The sequence below is a fragment of the Phasianus colchicus genome, chromosome 4 (genome assembly GCF_987193195.1).
Source record: "Phasianus colchicus chromosome 4, bPhaCol1.hap1.1, whole genome shotgun sequence".
Classification (NCBI taxonomy): domain Eukaryota; kingdom Metazoa; phylum Chordata; class Aves; order Galliformes; family Phasianidae; genus Phasianus; species Phasianus colchicus.
The window spans coordinates 1,812,314-1,821,484 of record NC_143439.1 but is presented as its reverse complement, the minus strand read 5'-3'; the positions used below and the strand labels follow the sequence as shown (position 1 = coordinate 1,821,484).

Genomic DNA, 9,171 nt, shown 5'->3' with positions numbered 1-9,171 from the left:
CCCCTGCTGCAACTTAAGGCCATTGCCTCTTGTCTTATCTCTGTTACCAGGGGGGAAAGAAGTTGAACAAAAAGATACAAACACACAATTTTTTGTTATGGTTGCCCTCCAACTGCGGTAACAGCCAGCCAGCAGGTACCAGTTCGTTAAGCCACCACATCTGAACAGCACTGCTGCCAACTCAAGTCCCAAACTTCTCTGTACAGGACTCTGTACGATGGGCCACCACGGGGAATCTTCACAGGACATCTCCCAGACAGAGCCCATGCTTCTCTTCACCATGTATACTTTAACTACTTGTATTTCTCTCACTGTACAATTGCTGAAGTTTACTTCAGCTGTGACCCAGGATATTTATAAAGGTGCATTATCATACACGTAAACTCCAGAAGCAAGTCTTGCTTTCACTGTATCTGCTGACTCCTACTAGGATGTCAAAGCCTCTACTTGACTCAACAAAATCAAGTGAAGATGTCTCACTTTTTATTTTTCCAAATTGCTTTATTCCCTCCCACCGACTGCTCCCTGAGAAAGGACTGGATAAGCTCTGGAAGCACAGGTGAAGGCAATTCACCTGTGACAGGAAGGGGTGGAGCCTGGCTGCACCTCTCTTAGACCCCATTTAAGGACTGACTGCAGAAAGACTTCTGGTTGGAGATTCTTTCCCTGTGGAGTCCTTCCTGTGAGCCTAGATCTTTGGAGACAGGTGAGCACTTTTACTTTTCCTGCAATATACCATCCTATCCACATTGGTCCCTTTGCAGTTATATTCCTGTATCACCCTTCCATTGTGTTAGTCTTTCCAATTGTAGCATTCGGTGGGCCAACCAAACTAAAATACTGAAATCCTTTCTTTGAAATGTCTTTAAATGGGTCAAGAGGGAGAACATCACCCCCCTAGATAAGATTACCCCTGGACATATCCCAGGATTTCTGGGATCATGCTACTATGAACTTGTATTTATAATTGGGAAATGGGATCCCCTGTGGATTACTGGAAATATTTCTTCCTCATCTTGCATGGCAGATTATTTCTATGGATTAGATAAGTATACCTTAATTACACAGGAGCACCAGCTAGCTGCATTTACCGTGGTGTGGCCATTATTAAATGCATTAAATCAAGCAGGAGTATCAAACAATACCTTAGAAAATAAAGATCAACTGCTATGAGATTGTATGGAAAAACTAGAACAAAAACTTGGCACATTAACAGAAAAGAAATCTAGCCTAACCTTCCTGATAAAACAGGTCTGCAACATTATATTAGAAGGTACCCAGGCTCCTAAATCAATGGACCTGGATGATTCAGAAAACAAAGCTTTTAGGTCAGATCTCAAAGCTATATTTGAGATGGATCCCTTTGAGATCCACCCTATAATAACTCAGAAAACAAAAAAAGTACAAGATAGACCAGCAGGGGTGCCCCCTGATCAATGGCCCCCTGCCAAAATGCATTTGCACATAACAGCTTGTCCCTGTACAGCAATTAATGGATTTAGTTCAACCACTTTGACAGGAGCTTAGAGAAAGCATACCAGCGTGGCTTTTAAGGTTATGGGACTCAGGGGCAGAAAGCGTCGTGGTAAATGGACCAGAAATTCCTAAGTTGGCATCCATTACCTCGCACCCTACGCTTAGACAAAGATCATATGCTGCCATTCAACACCAGGATGAAAACCATTCATTAACAGATTGGTTGATGGCAGTGTGCCATGTGACTCGGCCTAATAAAACCGACATGCCATTGCACACAGGTTTATGGTCCTCCACGGAGGATCTTCAAACCTATATTTGTGAGTTGGGCATGAGAGAAGAAATGTATGAAGACATGTTTGAGAGCCTGGACTTGGCAAAATTTTCAGAGAGACCTGATTTTACAACAGGTTCCTTCCCACCTTTATGGAACATTAGTTTCCATGTTGAACCCCCTAGTGACCTCCAAGGCCGTTGTACAACAGGCTGCCCAGTGGGTAGCTGATTTGGGGGAAACAAAGCACCTAAAAACAAGGTGTGATGTTAGGGTGGTAGAAGGAGCCAAGGTTCTCCCACGTAAGACCAGGAAGGCTGCCCCATAGGCACCCCAATCAGGCCCTATATAGGTGTCTCAAAAATAGATGTTTAATGATCTCATACGGGCTGGGGTGACCTTTGCCAAGATTGATCAGCAGCCTAATCATGTTTGACTTCAATTATGGAAACAACTATGAAATGAACAGGAATTTCAAAATACTCCCAAAAGATCATGAATATGAATAATTCAACAAATGCCAATGAGAACTTTGAATTTAGAGGACTTTATAGTCCCTATTAGAAGGAAAAAGCCTCCTCAGGTGACTTGAGCTGTGATGTCTGAGCCATCTGAAGAAAAAGACCTGGCCATAGGACAGTTTATGGTGTGACAGGGGATGTTAGTTCTCATGTACCTACGGCCTCCAGACAGGACTGGAGGCCCTGTGTTGAACTGGCAATCTTTTGGTCCCAAAAGAACATACAAAAGGTTATGGGGTTGGCTGACACAGAAGCAGAAACATCATTTATTTATGGAGATCTGACTAAATTCAATGGGGATAGAGTGATGATCGGTGGCTTTGAGGGACAATCCATTCCAGTTACCCAGACGTGGTTAAAGCTGGGGTTGGGTGTCTCCTGCCCCGGGAGTAAAAAATGTCTATTGCCTCAGTCCCAGAGTACATCTTGGTATAGACATTTGATGGGGTCTGGCTCTCCAGACGACTGTGGGAGAGTTCAGACTCCAATAGAGGTGCAGGCAATATTGGGAGGCCATGTGAAGCATGAGCCTATTTGCCTGCTGAAACCACACTGAATTACTAATGTGAGACAGTATAGACTCCCGGGTGGACAAGATGAAATATCAAGAATGGTGCAGGAATTGGAAAAAGTTGGGATAATAAGACCTGCACATAGTCCATATAATTCCCCCATATGGCCAGTGTGAAAGTCAGATGGAACATGGAAAATGACAGTGGATTATAGAGAATTAAATAAGGTCACACTGCCTGTTTGTGCAGCCATACCTAATATTGCCATCTTAATGGACACATTGAGAAGGGAGATAAAAACCTACCACTGTGTCCTAGATTTGGCAAATGCATTCTTCAGTATTCCAGTTACTGAAGAATCACAAGACCAGTTTGCATTTACATGGGGCAGCAGGCAGTGAACCTTTTATGTCCTGCCACAGGGGTACATCCATTTACCAACATATTGCCATAATCTAGTAGTGTGTGACCTAGCAAATTGGGAAAAACCTAATGTTAGTTTCTATCACTACATTGATGATCTCCTGTTGACGTCTGACTCACTGGGGGCAGTAGGACAGGTGGCAGATTCATTAACTACCTATCTGCAAGAAACAGGATGGGCTTTAAATCCTCAGAAGGTGCAAGGTCTGGGCCTGTCCATGAAATTCCTGGGGGCAGTTTGGTCAGGAAAGAATAAAATACTACCCAGTGCTGTAATAGATAAGGTTCAGGCATTCCCAGACTCTACAGCACCAAAGCAGCTGCAGGAGCTCTTAGGTATGTTGGAATATTGGTGTTCCTTTATACCTCACCTAGCGCAGCTGCTGACAACATTATACAGATTCAGGAAAAAAGGGGCAACTATGGGACTGAGGGAGAATGGAACATGAGATGTTAGAACAGGCCAAACTGACAGTTAAACAAGCCCAGGCATTGGTTATATTTGATCATACCATCCCAGCTGAATTGGGTGTTCACGTCACTCAAGATGGCTTTGGTTGGGGCCTGTGGCAATGCCAGAGTTCTTTTTGGACCCCCATTTTGTCCTCATCTCAGGTCTGGCATGGAGCAGAAGATACAGGATGATTGAAAAATAATTACTGGCTGCCTACTCCACATTACAGGTGGTGAAGCCAGTAACTCCAACAGCTGAGGTCATAGCTAAGACCACCTTGCTGATTCAGGGGTGGGTGAAAGATCTGACCCAGCTTCCTGAAACAGGGGTGGCCGAAGCACAGACAGTGGCACGACGGGTCACAGCCAGAGGAGTAGTCTGTCTTCATTACTGCTGAAAGAACTCCAGAAGATCCTGGACCCAGTGATGTATCACTGTAATGCACCAAAAGAAACATTGGTTGCTCCACCAGAGAAGAGTTTGCCCTGGAGGGCAGAACTTCACCTCTGAAACATCTGTATTACTCTCTGTGAGTCTTTGAGTCTCTAGGATCACCAAAGGATGAAATGCCATGGAAGCGTTCCAGCGTCGCTGTGACATCAAGCACGACACCTGGTGATGGCCTGTGTGGGACTGATGGAACATAGGATGGACCTGCAGCAAACAACTGCATGCCTCCAGAAACACCATCAAGCTCTGGCCCGTGAGAGAACATGAACCTCAACCACAAACCAATCATCAACTGTCTTACATTGTGTCAACCTGCATTGCAATGGGCAGCTGTATAAGTGTTAGGGTGTGTTGGATCCCTGTATTAGGGAAGGCTCGCTCTCCAGCTGGCTCAGTCATTTAATGTTCATACTGTGAAGGGGTGGAGTGTATGGGAACTACTGAGTCACAGCCTGAACCACTGATTGATCACCTGGGAAAGGACTGGGTCAGCCCTGGGAGCACAGGTGAAGGCAATTCAGCTGTGTGACTGGAAGAGGTGGAGCCTGGCTCTGCCTCTCTTAGACCCCTTTTAAGGGCTGACTGCCTCTTGGAAGGATCTCTTTCTGGAGTTCCTTCCCTGGTGGATCTTTCCCCTGTGGCTCTGTAATCTTCTGATATGGGTAAGCAATCTTTTTCCCTTCCCTCATAGTACCTTTGAATTGTACCGATTCTGTGTCATTACACCTCTGGTGAAACACCTTTTCCCATCATATTGATCTGTCCAATGCTACAAGCTAATCAAGAATTTTCTTTTGAAAATAAAAATTACTGGATCTATTCTTTCTGTCAACTTAGGCAGTTGCCCAGCAAAACAAATCAGAGAGCATCTTTGTAGCTATTGTAGTACAGTGCCTCTCTTTAGGTACAATCCCTGTGAGCCTGATAGGAAGAAACAATCCCTTTGCAATAATTTTAATGCTGCCTGGGGAACGCTCAGCACATTGCCTGTGATAGAGGTGGGATGCCTCTGCTGCATGAGGCATGTATGTGCTACGGACATGGGGTAAAACCAATGAGCAGCTATGCTGGAGCAGAGCAGCTGCTGCACTTCAGCCAACGTAATGCTTGAGTATTGCTTCAGGATGCTTAGCTCAGTGCATGCATAAACCTAGGAGCCAGGAGGTGCTGCTGAGTCCTGAAAAGTAGGTATAGAAAGCTCTATGTCTGAGAAGAACTGACGTCCAGGTCAATCCGAGTCAAAATGAAACCACTGAGACCAACATTCTTGCTAAAGGGATGCCACCACACTCAGATTTAGGAGGCTGCTTTGTAGCTCCAATTGCCTCCTTTTTATTGGATGAGGAAGTTCTCATTAATCCCAGAAGGAAGATAAATATCAGTTATGATTCTCAAATAGAAGTTTTGGCTGCCTTCTAAGTTTGCATTTTGCTTGTGCTGGAAGATTATGTGATGCTCACATCTGAGATTATCAAATGTCTGTTTAAAATTCATAGAGATGATTCATACCTCAGTTACTAGAAAAAAATGCCAAGGGAAGAGCTTGCCATTAATTTACTCTGCATCTCCTTTTCAGGATAACAATTCCAGTTACAAAGACTATCTAGCTTGTTACTTTATTTTTCCATGCAGAAGAACACCAACATATTTATCATGCAAAGCCTCAGTGTTGTCTCTGGGCACAACAAAAAAATCTCTTTCAAAATTAATTTTTAATTAGCAACATCTGTAATTTCTTTCCAGGCTGCAACATCAGAAAATGCATAAAAAGCACCATGGCCACAAATTAATGTATACAGAGATGCTGCAGTCAGTCTTTGGCAGGTTGGAACCTTTAAGGAAAAGTCTTTGTGTTTTCAAAGATAATTTGATAATATCTAATAACCAATAACTACAGCTAGGTAGGAAAACAAAGTCACCACCATTCTCTAGCTGTAATGCCTACCATTACAATATAATTGGCAGCTGTAATGCCTGCCAAACAAAAAAAAAAAAAATAAGTTTACTGAGAGAACCCAAGATTTTCTTCAAGTTATTCATGCATGTACCAAAACAGAGAGAAAGCTTGTCTTGTGGCTGAGGTGCTAAAACGAGAGCTTATGGTGCTTTAGCTCACTTCCTCTCCCTGCAAGCCTGAGAAAGTCAAAGCAAAGTGATTTCCACTCCAAGAGTTAAACAAGTCAAACAGCTTGGAAAGGTCCAGTCCTTGAAAAGCAGTATGGGTTTTAGGTAAACAAGCATTAAATAAACAAAGCAATTGTGTAAATGAGGACTGCATAGCTATTTTGGACAGGCAGAATTTTAAGCATATCAGCAGTTTCTCAGCATCTCACTCTTCATGAGCTGATGAGCACCCCAGGCCATGTATTGGTTTAAATTTTCTCCCTCCCCTTCCACTTTTTTTTTTTTTTTTTTTTTTTTTGCTATTGTTGTTAAGATACTTGGTTGCAGTAACACTGATAACAGCCTCAGCCGGTTGCCAATCCCCTGGCAATTGGTGCTCTGATTCTGAAGGATTTTAGGCTGAGTAGATTCAAACCCTCTGACTTCTGACAGCTCTGTTAAACAGAGAAGAATGGAGCCTTGATACAATTTACAGAAATTGCTTTAGTAAGGGATATAAAACCAGCCTGATATATGACAGCTTTACTGTGAGTGGAGTTTCACAATGGCATAAAAGTGAGAGGCTGTGAAACTGACCTCAGCTCTACTTCACAGCATCAAGAGCGGTGGTGACATGTCAACCATGCCGATGTTCATATGCATATGAAGTGTCTGATGGAGTCAGAAGGAGTGCAGCTCACAGGTGTTCATGTGCTGCTACCCGAGCGCACACAGTGCAAGGAAATAAAATGCAGTTTTACCATGATGTTTCCTTTAATTTGTCTTCTAGAACAGCATTGCTCTGTCATTCAATCATTTCACATTAGCTTTTCACATATTTCTCTCCAGTCCAGTTTAGTATTATTGATTTCAACAGGCATATAGAATAAAGAACAGAATACTGAAATGACAGAACTTGCACAGTCTGTGTATGTCTTTTCCCTGATACTGGCACCAAGTAAGTGCCAAACACACCTGAATTGTGCATGCACCATGATGAAGGAAGGTCCCTATCTGCCTATGGGAGTTGAAGCAGAGTGCACTCTGCGTTCCTTTGCCACTACCCTCTACAGCAGCACTTTGAAGTGAGTTAATGTGCACTACATAGAATCACAGAATGATTTAGCTGTGTCAGAATAGAAGTAACCTGGGCTGATACTATCGTATTACTTGTGTAACTTACAACTTCAGCTTCACTGCCAACTATTAGCTTACAAGAGCCAAGTCTGAACTAAAAAGCAATGTATCCCTTATGGAAGACATACTTCTAAATGCAATTAGTTCGATTTAGGAGGGCTCCAGTATTGCACAAGCATTGCAACACTTCAGTAAAAAGTGAATGGCTTTTGTGCTTTTGCAGTGCATTTTAAAATAAACAAAGCTGAACATCCCCATCAGAAACACATCAAGGCTTAAGCTGTAAGTGCAGAGCTGTTTGGCAGCAGTGAGGCCTCCCTCTGTAAAAGAGGAACTGGGAACTGGAGTAGAACCTTTCTCAATAAAAATAGCATCATCAGCACCTGAAGTTAGCAGTTCTGCTTCATGCTCTGTTCTGAGACAAATGTACCTTTCTCCATCCATCTGTCGATGAAATTACCCTAGAAGAGAATGCTGCAACTCATAATAGGTTTCTGCTAGTAGTTGGTTCATCACATTTGTTCCATGTCAAGTCACTTCAGAGTGTTTTTCACTAAGGCAGCTTGCAGGTATGCAGTTGTCACTGCCCTCATGGTTCATATCTGGATACTTCTGTGCCCGTTCTGAACACACTGATGATCTCTTCCCACTAGGTTGCTTTCTTTCAAAACATGGCATAGTATCACAGAATCACAGAATGGCCAGAGCTGGAAGGGACCTCAAGGATCATGAATCTCCAACCCCCCTGCCACCAACCTCCACATTTAATGCTAGACCAGGCTGCCCAGAGCCCCATCCAACCTGGCCTTGAACACCTCCAGGGACAGGGCATCCACAGCCTCTCTGGGCAGCTGTTCCAGCACCTCACCACTCTCACAGCAAAGAACTTCCCCTTGACACCCAACCTAAATCTTCCCTCCCTCAACTTAAAACCATTTCCCCTTGTCCTGCTGTTATCTACCGTTTCAAAGAGTTGATTCCCCTCCTGTTTGTAGGTTCCCTTTAGGTACTGAAAGGCTGCAATGAGGCCACCCCACAGCCTTCTTTGCAGCTCCCTCAGCCTGTCTTCACAGGAGAGGTGCTCCAGTCCCCTGATCATCTTTGTGGCCCTCCTCTGAACCCTCTCCAACAGCTCCCTGTCTTTCTTGTACTGGGGGCTCCAGACCTGGACACAGTACTGCAGATGGGGCCTCACAAGAGCAGAGAGGGACAGTCACCTCCCTGTCCCTGCTGGCCACCCCTCTTCTGATGGAGCCCAGGATCCCATTTGCCTTCCGAGCTGCAAGAGCACACTGCTGGCTCATGTTAAGTTTTTCATCCATCAAGACTCCCAGGTCCTTCTCTGCAGGGCTGCTCTCAAGCACCACTCCTTCCAGTCTGTATGGATGCCTGGGATTCCTCCAGCCCAAGTGCCAGAGCTTGCAATTTGCTGTGTTGAACCTCATTAGGTTCACCTGGGCCCACCTTTCAAGCCTGTTGAGGTCATGCAGCATGTCATGTAGCAGCATTAAAGTTATGGACTTCTACCAGCATAGTAACTGCCTAAATCTTTACCTACTCTACTGTGAAGATAAACAAACAGAACAAAGCTACAAGGTTGAATGGTACCAAGATCCTTACACAAGGCAGGTGCAAAAATAACTGGTATGTATTGCTGCACTGGATAAGGAAACCCTCTGATTAAGAGCAAAAGCTGTAAAGGTAGTCACATTCAGAATTTAAACAACCTGGTTAACTCAGATAAGAAATTGTCCATTTGACATTAAAATAAACAGCAAAAACAATCTCCTGCTTCACTAAGCACAGTTGGGTCTAGATTTC

General features: G+C 43.9%; 1 pseudogene; it reads left to right on the top strand.

Moving 5' to 3' along the window:
* Positions 1–217: 217 nt before the first annotated feature.
* LOC149918000 (uncharacterized) lies at positions 218–1,981 on the top strand (annotated as a pseudogene).
* The last annotated feature ends 7,190 nt before the right edge of the window (positions 1,982–9,171 follow it).